Source organism: Rhinolophus ferrumequinum, chromosome 6, assembly GCF_004115265.2.
Source record: "Rhinolophus ferrumequinum isolate MPI-CBG mRhiFer1 chromosome 6, mRhiFer1_v1.p, whole genome shotgun sequence".
Lineage (NCBI taxonomy): Eukaryota > Metazoa > Chordata > Mammalia > Chiroptera > Rhinolophidae > Rhinolophus > Rhinolophus ferrumequinum.
This window is the reverse complement of record NC_046289.1, coordinates 49,112,642-49,131,757: the sequence shown is the minus strand read 5'-3', so window position 1 is coordinate 49,131,757 and position 19,116 is coordinate 49,112,642. Positions and strand designations below refer to the sequence as shown.

General features: G+C 44.2%; 1 protein-coding gene across 2 annotated transcripts in view; it reads right to left on the bottom strand.

Annotated features, from left to right (window-relative positions):
- RORA (RAR related orphan receptor A) overlaps window positions 1-19,116 on the bottom strand; it is a 688,250-nt gene that overhangs the window by 296,418 nt on the left and 372,716 nt on the right. The window lies entirely within an intron of this gene.

Below are 19,116 nucleotides of genomic sequence, written 5' to 3'. Positions count from 1 at the left end.
CCCCACAGGAGGGAAAGGGAGACAGAAAAGCATCTCAGTTCCCAAATGCCTTACACTAGACCTTGTACCACATCCACTAACATTCCATTTGCCAGAACTCAGTCTCATGGCCCCCAGCTAACTGTGAGGATGCTGGAAAAGGCCATATTTTGTGTTCCCAGGAAGAGCAGTGTGCTGCGTGCACAGCCTCACGTGGGCCACCCCCATTTTGGAGAGTTATCTGGACAGCCAGCTGCTTTCTCCGTGGAACATTTTTCTGTCCCTTCACTGAGCACCCCTGATTGTGCATGGTGGGCTGCCGGTCTTTCTTTGCTCGAGTCCCATGGAACCCACATGTGGCCAGGATCTGAAACCTGTGTGCTTAGCCCTCCCAGCCTACAAGGCAGTGAGAATCTAGGCAGACAATGTGGTAGGAGCTCGACCCCTAGTGATGAGTGGGGTCTGGAATCTGTTGACTGAGACGTGATCTTTAAAAGGAGCTCCACTCTATTGTATCCTCTGCCCATCTTCCCATCAGGTCTGCCTTGTGGCTAAACTTAGAGAAGCTGACAGCTGAGGGAATAGAGAGAAAAGAAATTGCTCTAGAATATTATATCTTTATTAGAATTATTTATTAGGTTACCCCTAACAACAATATTTTATATATTATAGTTCCCAGAACAGTTTTATCTTTGTTGCCTTATTTTATCATTGAAAGCATGTGGGAAGTAAGTAGCAGAATTATCACAATTTTACGTATGAGAATATCAAGGCTCAGAGCATGGACGCATTACATTCAGATCACAGGGAGCTGGTGCTGTAAGTGACCCTGTGCCTGGGTCTTGTAACTTGTGTCTAGCTTTGACTTTTGACATTCCCTCTGTGTGTGTTAGGTGAATACTTAGTATTCACCACTGCTCAGTTCTGACCTGTGGGGGAAAACAAGGCCTTGAAACTTAAGTAACGTATAATCTATCTGGGTAAAGAAACCTACTACATTTTATAACAATCTATGAAAATGAGGAGAGAATATATAATTAGGGACTAATTTAGCTCTTCCAGTCCAAAGGGACAATTTTACGCAATGAAGACAAAAGTTTTTAAATGGCCCCCAAACCCAGTACAGCGTGATGTCTCCATGCCCTTGTGCAGGTTGTTCTCTTTGGCACAGAGAACTTTCTCTTCGCTCTCAGCCCAATAATCTCATCTTTCTAATGCTGGCCCATATGCTCCTCCCTCCCCAAAAGTCTCCTCCAAAATCACCAGGTAGAATTACTCAGTCTGTCTTCCCTAGGGTGCCCTGGAGCACAAATCAAATATATGTTAAGGTTGTTGATTTTTGGTGGAGGTGAGTAAGGTGGATGGGGGATATGGTATCTTTTTTTCCTCCAGGTACATCTTTGATTTCCTACAGGTAGGAATCAAGTTTGTTTTTGCTCTGTACCTCCACAGTCCAGTGTGGCTGCTGACACGAGTTCAAGGTTTATGAAATGAAGAAAACAAATGATCTGAGAGAGAGGAAACAGCTACCTAAGATGCCCAACAGAGTCGCACAGGTGTCTTTCCCAAGCTCAAAGCCTGAAATGCCGGAAGTTGGAGACCAGAGAGGAAGAAAATGAGTGGATGAGAAGATGGGGGCTGCACCAGCAGATGCTGAAGAATGTCAAGGGTTCAGAGTCCTGCTACCAGATCATGAAGCCCTGGACGACAGTGACCTCTCTGTTCTTGCAGCTCCCCCTCTGCCCCCGCCTCCAATCTGGTTTTGTTTGCCCTGTCTGACCGGTGCTGTGATTCTCCTCCAAAGGTCTGTCCTTGGCATGGTGATCAATCAGCCTCTCTCAATGCATCAAGGCCAGTGGAGGGGGGAGGGCGGGGGGAGAGGGGGCGCACAGTTATCAGGATTGGTTCTGGATGTCTCTCCTCTCCTCAAAGGTCTCTCCCAACCCTTAAGGTGCATTCTTTGCTTAGACACTGGGAAACACTGAATCTATGTTCTTAAGCGGGCCTCATGGAGCAAAAGGGGTTGATAGAATGTAAAAAGCCCAGTTTCTCTTCCCACGGTTTGACCTTAAGGAAGTCAACTAACCCCACAGCGTTTCAGTGTACTCCTCTATAAATGAGTCTAATGATACTTTGCCTAACTCGTGGAGGAGTGGCAAGGCTTAATTAACTAATGGTCATTTCTCTCGGCACTTTGGATGCCCTCCGTGGACACAAAATTATGTTATTACTTGGAATAATAATAATAGTTTCCCCTAATAATTCTGTGTTATTATTGCATTTAAGAAACTGTATTAGAGGCCTTCTGGATCTAGTTTAATACCTATAAATGTCTCTCCCTGGCAAAACAAGGGAGCATTGCCCGGTGATTATGGTTTGTCTTACATTTCAAAACTAGTCGGTTTAAACCCTCAGCGGAGTCCTTAAAACAGCTTGTGGCCAAGGGGGACCTCTTTTGATCTCAATTTGCTGGACCACTGAAAGCACTTAACTTGAGCAAGGCAGCTTGTTTTCAAAGCAGAGGACTTGGCAACTCCAAGGGCCCAACCGACGACTGTGAAGAGATAGGCACAGAGCCAAGAAGAGCAGGCCTAGCTTCACACCCCGCAGCCAGAGCAAGGTGCCCTATCACAGATCTGATCATTGTTGCCCCCTATTTATGAGCACTTCCACTGGTTTCCTCCGGCTCTTAGAGTCAAGTCTAAATTCCTCCCCATGGCGTGCAAAGCCTTCGAGTTGCACCCGGCTGCCTTTCCATCTTATCTTCACTCTCCCTTGGTTTCTGTGTTCCGCCATCTTGATCTTTTATTTCTTCAAACACACCAGGTCCTCTCTCTCTCCTTTACACATGCATGCTGTTCCACAGCCTCTGCAAACCCTTTGTTTCTTGGCTTTACCCCTTTCCAAGCCCTCCGAGGTACCCGACAACATCCTTGGTTTCCTTGGCAGAGAAAATTGTACTTGCCTATCGACTTCCAGGTCGGCCCATGAAACTATGGGACCATGCAATGTGCCAATTTTGTGCACCAAGTCTGCACACAGTAGGTGCTTAATCAATATTGTTGAATGCATGAAAAAAAAATGTAGTTTCTTTCTTTTATGTCTTATATGATGTTCTCTTATATTCTATGCCCAACCCTAACCCTAATCCTTTCCTACCCCTCCCTTAGACCAACCAAGGGCAAGTAAAAGGATAAAGGAGAAAAAAATAGATTACTAAAAGGAGAAAGAGACTATAGGCGGGAAGGATTCAGAACAAGGCAAAGTGAGATGGGAAGAGGCATATTTGGGAGGGAAGGATGTGAAATGAAAGTAGGAAACAGGTACACAGATTCTCATGTGTTGAGATTAGATTATAACCATCCTTCCATTTTCTTTTCCAGGCATTTTCCCCATGAGAGAAGTGAGGAGGGCAGGGGAAGCTGTTAGCTCCTCACATGCATTACCTCCTCTGTTGCGTACACTCACTCTATCACACAATCATTAGAGACACATGTAACACAGGCAGGCGGGGAAGCTCAGAGAGGTGGAGTACCTTGCTCAAAGTCACACAGCTAATAAAATAAATAGCAAAGCCTAACGTGAAACCCGAATGTGCCTGAATCTCATCTAGCACATTCAGAAGAGTAGGATGTCTGCCCCACTGATAGAGCAGGGAAAGCATGCTTTGGGACTCTGGGGCCCTCATGTGTCCCCTCTCTTTGGGATGCAGAAGACAAGGTGGGTAAACAATAACTAAGAAGAAAAAGGAACTTAACACCCAGGTAGGTGTTAAATGCTGTACTTTGAAGAGCGGTTTCTTACTTTTGCACGGGGGGAAAAAAAGATTCCTATTTTCTTCCATCAGAAGGCAAATGAATTGAACTGATTTTCCATGGCTCTTGGTTTGTCTTTTCTATTATTAGGTACACGTCTCGGAGTCATTCTGTGTACGTAGGCCCAGCAAGCAAGTTGTGAATTCATCATCACAGCAATATTTTCCGCCACAGTTTGGGCCTGGCGCACAGAACTGTGCTTATGGACTTTTGCAAAACCAGCGCAACACAGGCCAGCAGACATTCTGAAGAATAAACTCCCCACTGTTTGCCTTTCTTAAAGGCTCTGTGACACCACTTAATAGATTCCAGCAGTCCAGATGCTTACTGACATCTAAATAACATGGTCTCACTCTCTGGTTTTCTACATCTAAATTTCCCCTCCCTTTGGGCAATGCGATTAAAAACAAGAGTCCTGCACACGGCAAGCAACAGTCTTGTCTTTGATTTATGCTATTACTGCAACTAGGGTCCTTGAGAGAAATTCCATCACTCCCATAATGAGGGTGAAGATTCAGTTAACTAATAAATCCTTCAGGAGTGTGCTCTGATGCTGTTGAACTTTTCATTAAACAATGATGTACAAGAAGGGAAGAAACATTTTTAAATAACACGATAGAGATACACATCCACTATGGAATTCGTCAAGGCCTAGAAATATCACATGTTAGAGAACCAAGTTTATTTGCCAATCTGTAATAATACATTTCTCCTGAAAATACTAGGTAACTTTGCCTTTCTTCATTCCTTGGCCTGTCTTTATAAAGGGAAGGGAGAGAACCAAAACCTATCTGTGATTCAATCAGAAAATGCAAATGAGGTCAAGTTTCTTACAGGCTTGTGAGATTTCCCTAGAGAAATTTTCAGAGTCTCAGCAGCTGCCAGTGCTGGGGCTTGTCTGTGGAGTGACAGGAACGCAGTACTGGCTCCCTCCTTCTTCCCTTGGACACTTGAATTCCAGTAAGGGGCTTCCTAGAGCTTTGGAATATCATCCCAGGACTAAGGTCACACACACACACACACACACACACACACACACACACACAGACACACACCCGCCTTTTCATGCATAGAGTTGATGGCCTACCTCTTTGCCCTGTCTTAGAGTGAGGACCTCGCACCCCAAGTGAGGCAGGAGGGAGGCTCCTTGGGCAAAGCCTCCCAGGGAGAAGGGATCCTGGAGGTGCCCTGCCAGCTTCTGGGACCAGTGACTCCACCCCTGTGAGGGCCTCAGGGTAACCTGGAAGGAAATCTCTCTCACACAACCCCTCCCCTCCCTGACAACGTAAACTAACAGCTTCATGTGAATGCACTTCACCTAGCCAGGTCCTCCCCTGGGACACAGCACTCGGAAGATATCCTGCTATCTTGCGATTGGGAAATTGGTAGTTTGGGACAAGCTGACAAGGGATACTGCTGCAAGTCAAAACGCTCCCCTCTGCCTCCCAGCAACCTGAGGGTGGCTCAGGAAATTTATAGGGTTTCTCTTTGCTTAGCACAGGTTCTAGCATGTGTTTTGAAAGTAGCCTTTTTTTTTTGTTTTTTCTTCCCAGAGATAGCTAAATGCCACCGATTAAAGCTATAAGCTAGTTCCCTTAGATTTAAAAAGACTAGACAAGGAATTGAGAAAAGGAGGGAAGCAAGAAGAGTCCCTCAGCTCTCAGTGTGCCGGAGGTCTCACAGAAAGTGAGCCCTCGATGACACCATGTCACACTTGAAAAAGGGCTGGTGAGAATTGGGCCTTCATTGCGTGAAGGCGGGGTGAAGATTTGAGGTGAAAAAGTACATTCTCTTTCCTGTAAAATCGTTTAAAACTATTTTTAAGCGAAATGTTACCCTTTTAGCCTGCAGCTTTCACATTGAGAATGAAGACAGACAGTGGGGTGGAGGAGGCAGATGTATGGGTCTTACAGGAAACTTTGAGGAAAACAACACAGATTTCCCCTAAGCTGTGAAAACTGCAGATCTGGAGATCCTCATTTACGTATCAGTCGGCCTAGTCTCGGTTTTTCATCACTGAGCGTCCCTTTACTACATGTCTCTCAAAGCACGGTGGCAGACTACAGACAGGAGAACTACAAGGGACCATGTTAAAAGGTAGATTCCCATCCTTGCCCTAAAGGATGCAGGGTGTGGTCAAGGAATCTGTAAATAGGTGGCTGATGTCTAATTAACTGGAATCACTCCATCTCTGCTACTCTCCCATGCTAGACTCCCTGGAAAGGAGCACCACCAGGAACTGCAGCTACCCCCCTGCCAGAGTACACCTCACCTCTGCCAGGTGTCACCAATTATCTAGTCCCACCACAGGGCCTAGGACCTTGGCCAGGATCGGGTCCGAAGGAAGAGCCCAGAAGCAGGTCAGCTGCCCGTGTGAGGGATCTCTCCTCCACTGAAGATGCCTGCCATGCCTCAGCCTCTCTGGCCCCCGGTGGGTGCTCCACTTCCAGCCAACTCCCCCTGGCTGCTGCCTTTGCTGTTTCCTTGCCCCATGCTGCCTACACGTCCCTACCAGGCTGACCCTTGCCTTGCTCCTCTGATCATCATGACACTCTCTGCCTCCTCGGCTGTTTGGATCTGGGGCTCCTAGACTCTGCGCTTCGTGTTGGGTCCCCTCATATACCGCCCACGTCCTTGTGCTGGTGGTCCCTGAAGCCTGTAGCTCTCCAGAAGGTGGGGCTCGCATTGAAAGAGTAGCCTTCCATTCTTCCTGTCACCATCAGAGTGGCCCAAAGGCTCCATGTGACTGATAACTCCTCACGTTGACCCCCCGACCCTGAAATAATCACTCCCTCCTCTACACATGTCTCTCTCTTACGGCTTCACAACCTATTCTAATTATTGGTATGCATCTTTCCTCCCTGCTTAGCTCTCTGATGCAAGAATTGTGTCTTCCTCATCTTTCCACCCCTGGCAACTCGTGTGGGGGCTTGTGATACTGACACACACATTTATTGAATGCTTACTCTCTGGCAGGCACTGTGCTAGGTGCTTTCAGGCAGGATGCCACTTTATCCTTGCAACCACCGTACACGATCGCCACTTTTATTAATCCCATTTGAATAAATGAGTCCAGTGAGACCAAAGAGTTCAGGGAACTTGACCAAAGTCAGACAGCTAATAAGTAGTCTGTTCCCGACTGGAATCTGAGCAGTTTGACTCCCAAGTCCCATACGAAGAGCTCATTCAAAGTTTGCTGCATAAATGAGGGTAATACGAACAAATGAATGAGTGGAAGTACCCACAGAAGCACTGCATTTTGGAGCTAAAAGGAACCTATGGATCATTTAGTCCAAACCCTAACTTTATTGCTGCAGAAACCGAGGTTCAGGGCAGTAACACAAAGTGTCTGAGGAAAAGCAGTGTGGTGGTTGGGGGCCCCAGCTGTGGAAGAGATGGTCTGCGTCAGAATACAGCTCTGTCATCTGCTATCTGTGTGAGCCTCGGCTAGTCCCTTAGATTCTTTGTTCCTTAATTTTTTCATCTATAAAAATGGGAATGATAATACTAGAATTTATCTTATTGTTTTGTTGTAAGGATTAAATAAGATAATGTGAATGTCTTAGAATAGTGCCTGGTCTATATAAATGCTCTTGCAAAGGTATCTACTGGCATTATGGGTGGAATGTTAGCATTTGGGGATGACAATGGCCATAGAAGTCATGAATCCAACTCTGATTTTATCAAGAAAACTGGGGTTCAGTGTCCTATTTGCTGCCACATTGGACCATATAAAAGAAACGTGGTGATCTCCTCATCCAAGGCCCTCATTTTACAAATGAAGACGCTATAGCCAGAGGAATCAGATGACTTGCTAAAGTCCCGATCTCACCAGAACAGCGCTGGAGACAAACGTGGGTCTCCTGACTCCAGCCACATTGCCGGAGACCTAGTCGTCAGCTCATTCTCCACCACCCGCTTGTCCCAGGCTTCTCGGCTCCGGAACAGGGAGTCCAACTGTTCACGACTCAAGTTTATTAGAAACACTCCGTGCGGGAGCTCAAATTCATGGCAAGCTAGTCCATCAAGATCCAGCTCTTTCAGATGACAGGTGGGTAGAATTACAGGATCACATTGCAACCATGGATTTGTGAGATCCACACTGGAAAAGGTTCTCTTCCCCACCACTGGGCTGACTGGTGAGTGAGTCAGCATTCGTGTTGCAAACCACCCAAGGATATGTACACTAGCCAGCACTCAGCAATTAACACCCACCCTCCCTGGTGCCATCCAGTATCAATGGGTCTTTATCCTCATGCATGGTAGGTATCTTTGAAAATGCTGATGCCCAGGCTCCAGCCCAGACCAACTATCACAGAATCTCTAGGGATGGGGCCAGGCATCAGTCTTCTTTTAAAGGCTTCCAGAAAATTCTAATGTGTGCTGAACCAATTGTAAGGCAAGAGCAATGCCCTCTACCCGTAATATCCTAGGGCAATGGTTCTAAGAGTGTGTGTGCTCCCCAAACCAGCAGCATCCCCTGGGAACTTGCTAGAAATCCAAATACTACATTAGGTACCCTCTGTCATTTTCTCTCATAGCACTCTGTTGTTAGTTTTCCTAACACTTAACGAGATGTGAAAGTATACAGTTATTCATTTAATATCCTTTGCCTGCCCCCCTCTACTCCAGATGGCAAGCTTCACGATTGGGGGTTCTGACCACGTCTGTTGTGTTACTCAGAGCACCTGGCACACAGGGGAGACTCAACCAATATAGATTCAATGAGTGACTGAAGGAGTAAGTGTTAGGTATGTGTCGGAAGACAGATATATTATTGAATTTTTCCTTTTTCAGAATTCATTGCTGTGGCCTTATCGAGATGGAGCATAAGCATATGTAATGCATGCTTTACCTCTCCCAGAAATAAGAAAAAGCAAGTTCAACTCAATGTAGCAGGTAACTAGGAATTTTTAGACAACTCCCAGGAAAATGAAAAGAAAAAAATAAAGAATATTACCAAAAAAAAAAAAAAAATCAATGTAATAACTTTGGCTAAAAGAGTGTCTTTGCCTAAAACACTACTGCTTCTTTAGGTCAGATCCCTAAATATTTATTACATGTAGCTTGGGGGTAGCCAGAATATTAATAAGCCCTTTGTGAGAAATAATGAATTTTAAGACATGGTTCATGGCCTTTCAGTTTGCTGGGAAAACATAGCTTGTTGATGTGGAATTATAAGAAGGATCACAGAAGTCAGGTAGCGAAGCGTTAATTCCAATACGCAGGTCTGTTGAATGCTTACATATATGTGTGCTGCTTAGATCTGCTTTCCTGATTTAGGCTTGGGGAAGATGCGAGAAAGAGAGCCACAGAGCAAGAGCACATGATGTGTTGGCATACGCAGGAGGGCCTCTGTGGAGGAGGAAGAGGTCTGGGACTTAGAAACATTCTTGACTCAGATCAGCTTTTGGAAGTTAACATAGTCAATATTTCTCTCTAGCTCTGAATGGAGAACAGGCCCAGTCTATGAAGTCAGGACAAAATTTGTTCTTGGATGTGATTTGGGGGTTCAAATGAGGAGAATCAACTGTCTCTGAGCTTCAAATACCGTTTTGTTGACAGAAGCCAACTGGCTCTTTTCATAGACATCTTCCCTTGTAAAAAGAATCCTCAAGTGCCAGCAAGTGGGGTGTTACATTCAATAATAATGGCCGCATTTCAAAACTCAGTGTGTTAGTGGCCATATGCTATAGTGATTAAAGCAGACTTGCTGGAGTCAAATCTCAGCTTCTTTACTTAATAGTTGTGTGACCTTGGTCAAATTACATAACTGCATTTTGTCTCTGTTTCCCCATCTATAAAATGGGGCTAATAATATCTTATTTGTATGACCGTTGCTGTGAAAATGAAATGAGGCAATTTATGTAAAGTTTCAGAACAGTGCCTGACACATAAGAAATGCTACAGAAGTGTTAGCAATCAGTATTTAGAAGCCAAACCCGATCTCAAACCCATGCAATCTGTTAAGATCTATGTGTTTATCCAAAAGACAACACAAATGAACTGCAACTCTGCTGAGGAACAGGATAGCAGCTGGCCAAGGATAAAAGTAACCTGAAACTTATGGAAAACATCACAGAGGTGACAGTGGTTACAGTGGTGGAGTATAAAACATCATAAATAAAGAGGGTCCAAACAGGTTAAAGGAGGATTGTATAGCCAGGAACTTCTGGAGTCGTTGATTGCTGGTACCTGAGGATTAGCTCAGGTGATTAGAGCATCATGCAAGGAACACAGGGTTACAGAGTTAATCCTAATCGGAATCAGCTGACCTCCCTCCTGTGTCATGGTCACAGGGATATCTAGGCAGCCTTCTAAATTTCTATGCCACTGTTACCAAGTAAAATTAGAAGAAAGCATAGTGGAGATGGCTTGCCACAAACCATCAATGCTTCTAGCACATGCTTAGGTTCTTCTATATCTGCATACAAACACATAGAGGGCATTAATGCAATGATTGTATAGGAAAGTTAGGTTTGATAGAGCAGTAAAAATGATACAGCTGTTTTGTGGAAGTCACTGTGACATTAATAACCATGTTCACTATTCATGAGAGACCGGATTTTGAACTATGGCAAAGTTATCTTAGAGTCTCATTCAGGAGGTTTGTTTGAATCACTGAGGTTCCATAGGGGGTTTGATTCAAGGTGGCCTCATTTATAAGTTCCGAGGCCAAGAACGAGAGGCATTAGAGTGAAATCCTAGCACAATCCACATTCAGCTCTGAGTAGGCCTGCTTCCCTATCTTACATCGCCATCCTCAAAGTGGTGTGCTACTGCTATCGCCTTAGCAAAAAGAAGGGCAAGGAAGAAAGGAGAGCAGACTGCATCCCAGAAGCCTGACTTCCAGAACTTCCTCATCTGTAAAAATAGGGAAATTAGATGAGTTCATTTCCAAGACCTTCCCCTTCTAAAATGTGAATCTAAGATGATCTTTAACATGCATGATTTAGATATAGTTTATCTGATCCTTGGGCAGAACAAACCGCTATTACACAGGATAATGTGAGGAGTCTCCCTAGTGAAAAAACATCTCCTCTCCCTATCAAAGTTCCTAAGATTTTACCATTATAAATATATTCCTATGGACTTCAAAGGCTTTAAATTCTGAAGAGTCTTCTATTAAAAGATAGGTAACGGAAAACAACTAAAGCCTTTACTAGTTCTCACCTGACAGTCAGGGCCAACTGGTCAGCTTGCTTTTCAAACATGACTAAGAGAAAGGTCTCCTGGGAATGAAACACTGGGTGTGATGGGGTGCATCCCATTCTGTCTGAGAGTGGGTACCATGTCTCATTCATAGCTCTAGGTCCTGTTTTTATACAGGTATTGGTACATGCTTGGTACTTGTTAATGGTTTTGTTTCGTTGGAAGAAAGGGAGGGAGGGAGGGAAGGAGTAGGGGGAGGAGGGAGGAATGCACAAGCAAGAAAGTACTCTTGAGAGTACCTCCCGTATCTGACTGGTCAGTACGTACCCAAGGAAACCTTTTCAACTTGGGTCCGAGCTGCTATGAACAGCCCCCCTCTTGAAGGACAATTTCCAGCCTCCCTCCAGACTTCCCTTAGCTCTGAGAGGGCGCTGGGCTGTCGCTGAGGACTGACTATTCAGGGACTCAGGCAGACCAGCTGCTGCTATGCTGAGCCCTGCACCAGTTCTAGGCGCTACACTTTTTTTAAGCACTTGATTTAAATGAAGAAAGAAATTGGCTTATATTTTTAGCAGCTCCTGCTACTAAAACTCATTTGACAAAAGTGCCAAAGGGACAGTTAAGTCTGAGTATGATTTTTTTTTCCCATGGAGGAGGAGGAGGGTATAATTTATCTGAAAATGACTGGTACTTTCCTGGCCTGGGGACATTATTCTACCTGCTCGCTCTCTCTCCCTCTCTCTCTCTCTCTCTCTCTCTCTCTCTCTTTCTCTCTCTCTCTCTCTCTCTCCTCTCCCTCTTTTTTAAGACATACTCTTTTTTTTCTTCCCATCACATTTCAAACTTAAGATATTACCTGTCTTTAGCTTTAGTTCTCAAGCCCTAACACAATCACAGAAAAGGTGTACCACCTCAGTTCAGAAACTCCACAACCTTCAATTACACTTCAGAATTAGAGGCGTCTAGTTGGGTGGACGGACACCATCTTCCTCCCCCACCTGTGATACAGATGTAATGTCAAGTACGTGGTACAAGTATAACATTAAGCCTAACCGGAAAACAATATTAATGTTGTGTTTATGTATACTGGGTACCGCTCTAAGTATATGATTTCAGAGGGCCTGACATCCCCTCCTCCCAGCTGCTGTTATTACTGACTTGCCTTGATAGCTGTCTGAGATCCCCTCCATTACAGTTATGGTGAGAATTACCAGAATGAAGAAATGTCTTTGTTGTTTTGAGGGTGAAGGAATTAGTCAATCAGAAGCCTCTGCTAAAATGCGTATTACTTATGAAAGTAACATTTTAACCCAGTAATACTTTGACCTAAATGACTTCAAAAGATGAGTTAGCTTGTAAAAATGGAGCCTTGAGAGACGGGGAGTTTTGAAGGGTTTAGGGCTGGTAAGGAAACGTCTGGTGTACACAAAACCCAAAATGAATTCATTTGTTCATGTTATCTGGAAGCTTCTCCCCAGAAATGCAAAATTGTGAATGGTGGTTATGTCCCCAGAGGACAGTCTAAAAAGGTATGTTTTAACGATAATGTGCTTTAAATATAATTCTAAAGGTAGTCTCAGACCACCCTTCAGAACAAGGCTTCCATGAGAAAGTATGTTCAGGAACCAGGTTGGAGGCCAATACTCTATATTCCTGCTGCAGTAATGTTGGAATGTGTACGGCCTCCCGGGGCGGGGTGGGGGGAGAGGTCTTCAAAGGAATCCAGGTGGGGGAAGGAGTTGCCTGTGTTGGTCCCTGAGAACAGGCCAGTTTCATCTGTGGATCATGACTTCCCAGGATCCCAGGATCCCAGGGGTTACTGACTGCTCCTTATTATTGTTGCTTCCTGTCAGGATTCTTGAAGACTCCGTTATATTATAGCCGTCCTTGACAGCGGTTAGAAAACTGTACTGTAGCTGTTGTGTAAGCAGCAGATACAACCTCTCGTTCATGTTTGTAACCCCTTTTCTCAGTGGGGAGCATGTATTCGGTGCTCAATGAGAACTGGATGAAGCAAGACAGACTCGTGCATTTCAGACACAAACTAGTACTGACTACATGGGGCATTTCATCGCACAGGTTACCAGGGATAAAGAACAGGCAAGGCCAGGAGCGCTGGGGAAAGAGGAGCAGGCTGAAGAGGCTTCCTGAAGATGTGAAGAAGCAGATGGGAAGGGAGCTGAGAACAGAGCAGAGAGCTAAAGGGGAGTGGTGGCCAGTGTGAGGGGCACGCAGAGCTCCTGGTGAGATTCACTCCCCCTACTCTCCCCCTCAGCCTTGATTTAGGACCTCAGCCTGGAGTAGGAAGGGAAAGAGAAGGAGGTGGGTGAGGGAGGGCGGTCCTGCCATCTAGTGATCAGCTCCAGGTAAAGGAAGCCTTAGGTTGGGGCCCAGAGGGCATCCAGAGGCTCCCGGGAGGAAAGAGAATCTAAGAGGACAATGGAAGGGGAAGCAGAAACACTCTTTAGTGACTGTCAAATCTGGACTCAGCCACAGCGAGGTGGTCTACTGCCTTCCGGCACCTCCATGCAGCTAATGGCGAAGGTGCACTGGATGTGGAGTCGGCCACACCCTGGGCATGCTCTGCAGGGCAAATGGATGCACCCCCTCTCCTAGCCCAGACCCACAGGGGACGTGAGACTCTGGAAGAGAAAGCTGCCGGGAGGCACCGGGAAGAAACCATCCAGCATATTTTTTTTATACCCTTACAAAAAAAGTAATAAAAGGCCAAGTCTTGGTTAATAGCTTCTCCAAGGACTACCGCTTTGCACTTTCCTTCCCTCTCTTCCTGATTCCCATTGATTTTGCTTCTCTCTTATGTTCAGATGTCTTGCCACCAGTAGCTCTTCTAGTCTCTCTCAAACCCATGTAAAGGTGCAGAATTCATTTGCATTCGTTATGGTCTCAGGGCAACTCATTTACTTTCATCTTGAAATATCCCAAAAGTTACTCATTTACTTGGATCATTTAAAGATTTCCAGGCATCCTGCAAAGAAGACATTAGGCGTCCTCCTCTGCACAAGAATTTCAGAAGAATCGCAATCACCACTATGGAGGGTAGGCGGAGGTGGGGGGAGGTGGTGGTCCCAGAGAGTGAGAGAACCAGTCACACAGAGCATTTAGCCAGAACCTACCAGGGAGGAGTTGTCTTTTCCTCTGGCCCAACCTGGTTCAGGCCTCACCTTTGCTTACCTGGATTATTGCCAGTGTGGAGACAGGATAGGCCCCAGGGAGTTTCACAGCAGGAAGTGTTAGTCTCCCTTGGCATTTATTTATACCGTGGGGCTAATGGAATTCAGTGGGTCACTGTTCCCTAGGGCACTGACCTGTTAAACTCTCTCACTGGAGTTGAAGATGCTGTCCAATTGCTGCATCAGTGATCGGGGGGCAGTGAGGGTGACGGAGGGCATTTTCAGGACTCTTAAGATCACGCCCTAGAGATATTCACTTCTATCTTCTGGTTTGCCCAATCCTGTCAGAAACATAGTGGTCTGTTCATGTCTCTAGCTTGCGTTCAATTCCCATATGAACCCTGCATTAACTAAGGAGAAACTTTGCACATCTGGAGGCGTCCAACTCTGACTCCTTCCAGAGTTGCTCATTCCTTAATCGGCACAAGCTTGCCGGGACAGCACATGGAGAGAGCTTGTCAATTCTTCCACGATCCTCTGTCATTTTACGAAGCAATCAACTGAAAGGGTAGGGCCTAGACATTTCAAATTCCGACAAGAAGATGGGAGAAATTGCACAGAACACCAGAAAACTCCTGGAAGAAACATCAGTACTGTCGACAAACTCTTGCTTCTGTTCATTCATTATTCGATCCATCTCTTAATTCATTCAGTAAACACGTACTTCATTCACAACACTATAAGGCAATGAACATGTTACCTTGGTAGTAGTTAACATCTCCCTACTGTATTGCAGACTTCTCAGGGTTGGGGACGAGGCCCTACTCAATTTAGCACTCTGCCTGGCATATAGTAAGAGAACAAGTAGTTTATGAATGAATGAATGAATGAATGAATGAATGAATGAACAAATTTAAAGATATCCCACTGAGCACATCACATGACTATGTTAGAATTCAATCAAAGGTGGGGAGTCACAACATTTGTCTTGGACTTCTGCAGAAAATTATCTACTTTCATCAATATTTCCATATATTCATAAAATGGCATTTTTGTCGTTATTTTTGAACTTTCCATAATTATAAATGCAGTATGTACTTGCATTAAAATAGAAGGAATAGTTGTTTATTTAGAAAATGTAGAAAAGATAGATTATTTTAAGGACAAAACCAATTGTCTATATTCTTACCAATACTGCTAACAGTTACGAGAATTTTCTTCTAGTCTTTTTACTATATATACAAATTTACAAAGCTGGAATCATGCCGTATTTACAATTTTAGATCTTGATTTTTTTCCACTTACATTATATTCTGAGCATTTTACCACATCATTAAATATACTTTGAAAATGTTAAACATAATGGCTGCATAACATTACATTATAGATCTTCAATTCTTAACTAATGTAGATTTATTGTTCTTAATAACTCCCCGAGTCACTGCACAATCAAAATTGTTCCCAAGCTCCTATAACCATTTTAGTGGCTGATACTGATTGAAAACCTTTACAAAATGACAAATACTCCCAGGCAAGTAAAGCTGTTCTAAGTATGACTGGATCTAATCTTCAGTTTTTCCCTCCTCAAAGTTACTAATTCATACAAGCATGCTAATACCTTTGGAATGTTTATTCTCTTCAAGTTGGAAGCTCCAGGGTACACAAGAAAACAGGCACAGAGCATGATGAGAAACACATGGCAAGAGTCTAGCAGATTTACCAAAACTCAAGATTTACTTGGGCATGAGGGACCACACCTCAATTTAGGAACAGAAAGAATTTATTTCTTTAGAGCAAAATGATTTTGCTAAAAAAAAAAAATAATAAAAAAAAAATCTTAAGTCATCAAGAAGAGAAACAATAATGCAAAGTAGACACACAGTCACACGCTTGTATCATCAGTGGAGAAACTGGGACTATCTATGAGGTTATGATCACAGCGGAGGTGACGAAAGGCCTTTGCCAGTTTGCAAAACATTAACTAAGTCGTGTCCTGGGCTCTCTTCTATGGAACAGCTTGTTTCAAAATTGTCATGGTCTCTTTCACTCCTTGGGTGCCATCCTACCCCAGTCCAGTCTTCTTTGCCTTAAAGCTGGAGTGTTCAATACACTGAATTTGAAATTCTAACTTAGTAAGGTTTTGCATGGAAAACTCACTCCAGCACAGCCATGAAAAGTCTGGACGGCAAGTCTTGCAGGACAGAGCTGAGTACCCTCAGTACTGAGTGGCCACATCTGGGTACACTGGTTCCCTCCCCACAACATTGCAGCTTGAGGATTGATATTACCTCCTAATAGCGTGGGTCATGCAGCAGACATTTTCCTCAAAGCTGGCCCGGGTGCCCACTAGCTAGTTACATGGATAGTCTTCCCCAGAGGGCAGGGTTGAGGAAGTCCTCAATTTCCTACAGCTGATAGACATGGAAACATGAAACTCTAGATCCATGCATTTGCCCCCACCTCATTTAGGTATTTGGGGGTAAAGTGGAGAGACACCCGCTATCCTGATGACCTACTGGAATGCATCTAAGTTTCCATGGCTGGCCACAGTGGTGTCTTGCAATAAATTGTGAGGATGTCACAAGAAACATGTGTGACTGATTAATACTTTTTAAAAATTTTTTACAAGCTAGTAGAATACAAGGTTATCCCTACAAAATATGCCTCCTGTTCTGGCAAAAGGGTGAAATTGCAGCTAATATGGTAGAATGTACACAAAGCGCATAGACTGACTTTCTGGGACAGTATTTGCAGAGCTACCATTAGTGATATAGCACCAGAAGTCACTCAAATGCTTGTTAACTTTTGTGAACACTATTCTGTTCTACCAACAAAAATATGTGTGCTATGGCAGATGGCCCAATATCTATTACTCCCTTCTCCCATAGGAAAAAGACCTGAGTAGGGCACATGGCCACCCAGAATAAAGACATTTCTCAGCCTCCTTTGCAGCTATATGTGACCATGTGACTAAGTTCTAACAAATGGGATGTAACCACCAGTGAACCGTGCAAGTTTCAGGTGGGGCTCTAGAACTAGCCTGACGCGCCCCCTTGTTTGCCAGGGACTTACCTGGTTTTACCATGAAAGTCCCATGTCTGGGAAAATCCCTTAGTTCTGAGCAAAAATGGAATGTTTGGTGCTATCTCTCCACTACCCTTTTATTCAGCCTGTTTCTTGAAAAATGGATAAGGTGGTGAGCCATCTTGGACATGTAGATGTCAGGAAACCCCAAGACTGGCACAAGGAGCAAAGGTCCATGCCAACTGCATGTAGCACAGCTGCCACACCAGCTCATACTTTCATGTGAAAGGTAAAGCTTCTTTCTTGTTAAAGGTCTTTTCTAATTGCTTGACAGCTAATCTAACCCACCAAGCTCCATCTCTTGTATCATTTTTGGCTATCATGATTTTGTCCTTTTCTGGAATCTGGCAACACCTATCTTGACTATACACACTTGATATTTAATCATTGACTTCTTTGTGTAGTCATTTATCTGATTACATGTTTAAGTTTTGTCTCTTGGGAAGAGACAGTGTGGTTAAGAAAACATGACTTGGGGTTTAGAAGGTCTAGGTTCAAGTTTGTGTTCAGCACTTGCTGCTTGGGTGATCCTGAATGGCCGTTGCCTTATTTGTAAGGTGGCAGTGATTATAGTCCCTCCTCTGCCTAGTCCATTGTGTTGTTGTGAGATTAGATACTATGAGAATACTTCATGCAGCATCAAGCACCACAACCATGTCAACTGTTCTTGAGAATTGGTCCTCTCTAATATTCACCAGATATCCCTAGCAGGCTTACCACAGTGCCAAGGATATAGTCAATAAGAGCTCCATGAATGCTTGTTGAATTAATAAAGGAGGGGGATAAAACAGAAAAACAACAGTTCCTTACACATTATGAAATTGCAAAGAATAAGGCTCTGCCTGCACATCTACTCCTTCAAATGCAAAGAAGGTACAAAATACTGGGCATATATTAAGCTGAGGGGTCAGACTCAAGTTTTCATTCATGAGTGGTTTAGGAGCCAAAATACTAACAATTCATGGCAATGAACCCGAAGTCAACAATACTAGAGAAACAGGGTTAGTTCCTATGAACAGGGGCACCACCCTTCTCAGCTACAACTCTATGTTCAGTACCTCACCACGAACATGAGGAAAAATCAAAAAGGCTCCAGATACATTTTATGTCAGGAAAGAAATGGCTTCTACTCAGCAAGCTGCAAAGAGAGGTGCTATTTCCAGGTGCTCTATAGCTTACCAAGGTGATGACATTAAGACAAACTATTAATGGAAAGAGAAATGTGAGTAATTCTGGGAGAGCACTTAAGCAAACACCAATCGAAGGGTAAAAATCCCCGTGAAACCCAGGGGGAAAGAAGAGATGCAGCTTTAACCAACAGTTCCAACAATGGACCTGATCCCATCACAGATGCAGAGCAAGAGAGAGAGCTATTTTGGTTACACCCAAGAGTGGCAGCGCTTCCCAGACATAACTCCTGCTCACTGAGGCTATGAGCTGGACCAAGCCACCCAATGCCACAAGGTCCCTTCATGTTCATCTTTTCCCTTTGCACCTCCTGATGGTATATTTTCCCTTGGGCCCCTTATCCTTGTAGGATTTTTTCCCCCAGAAGAGCTATCTTTGTCCTCAGAATAGGAGCCAACACACTCAACATCACTGAGCTACAAATGATTGACAGTTATTTTTTCCCAGAAATATTTAGAATTGCAATATTTAGAAATATGTAGAATTTCCAGGGAATGGACTTGTCATTGTGGAGCTCAAGTGTGTCCACACGGCCAGGGTGCAAGTGGCATCATAAGGGAAGGTGGTTTTGGAGGGAGCGAGGACCCCAATATCTTCAGAGTAACATCATTTGGCTGCTCTTTGCTGCCTTTCCACAAAGTGGGACCAGAACACTGCACACAAATTGCTCTGATCAAATCAAGGGGCCCTAAAGGAGATCAGGCTTGGCTTAAAAGCTCTTGGGCTATGAGTTAATAAGAATTTTAATAAAAATGGAAAGTATAGCC